The sequence below is a fragment of the Centropristis striata genome, chromosome 4 (assembly GCF_030273125.1).
Source record: "Centropristis striata isolate RG_2023a ecotype Rhode Island chromosome 4, C.striata_1.0, whole genome shotgun sequence".
Classification (NCBI taxonomy): Eukaryota; Metazoa; Chordata; class Actinopteri; order Perciformes; family Serranidae; genus Centropristis; species Centropristis striata.
Window position 1 is genome coordinate 26191698 of NC_081520.1, and position 821 is coordinate 26192518.

The 821-nt window shown below is 36.4% G+C and overlaps 1 non-coding gene across 1 annotated transcript; it reads right to left on the reverse strand.

Moving 5' to 3' along the window:
• Positions 1-229: 229 nt before the first annotated feature.
• On the reverse strand, positions 230-412 carry LOC131970823 (U2 spliceosomal RNA). The gene has a single exon (XR_009394240.1). It is a non-coding gene; the product is annotated as a U2 spliceosomal RNA (small nuclear RNA).
• Positions 413-821: the final 409 nt, after the last annotated feature.

Sequence of the window (821 nt, forward strand, 5' to 3'; positions counted from 1 at the left end):
TTCTTTATGGTGTTTACAGGGACCGAAAGTCCGCTATTATCCGTTATTGTTATTTAGAAATAACTGTTATTGTACTGTACTGTAAAATAAAAAATAAAAAATCACAGAACATATTTCCATGATGAATTATGCTCCGCTGCTTTTATAAACTAAGTAGCGGCCAAATTCAGCCAGGATCAGTTAAATATTCAGGTTTAATCCACTTTGTGGCTTTTACTTGCTAAATCGTGGAGATTCAATCTTAAAGCATCTTCTTCCATTTTCACAAATATGTGTCAGAGTGCTGATGCCAAAGATACATCCATGTCTTGAACTGATTTTGAAATTGCGGCGCTGATTTTATTTATTTATTTTTATTAAACTGATAAGAACAGATACTACACTTGATCTTAGCCAAAAGGTTGAGGGCGGTGCTGAATTTAAGCAGGACGTCCAATTATGCAATGACGCACAGCTGCACACTCCGAAGTCTGTCCCATTTATGCGTTACACCAGTGAAAGGAAGGACTCTTGCCTCGTCTCCGGAGGACCCGACTCCGAAGGAAGGATCCTACCAAGGAAGGATCCTTGACATTGGGATACAGCTTATGATTAAACTAAATACATTTACTGCATCTGCTTAAACTTCATCTACCCTATTTAGAGTAAGATTCTATAATCACAAAAAATATATATATATATTTTTTTATATGTTATGTGTACATTGCAAAATCTGTGTATCCAATAATATCTCTGCTATTCATAACAAGGCAGGAGGTTGTGTTTTGAATGTTTTGGTAACAGGTCAGGCCAAGAACATGGTGTGCTGAGCAGAAAGAAAA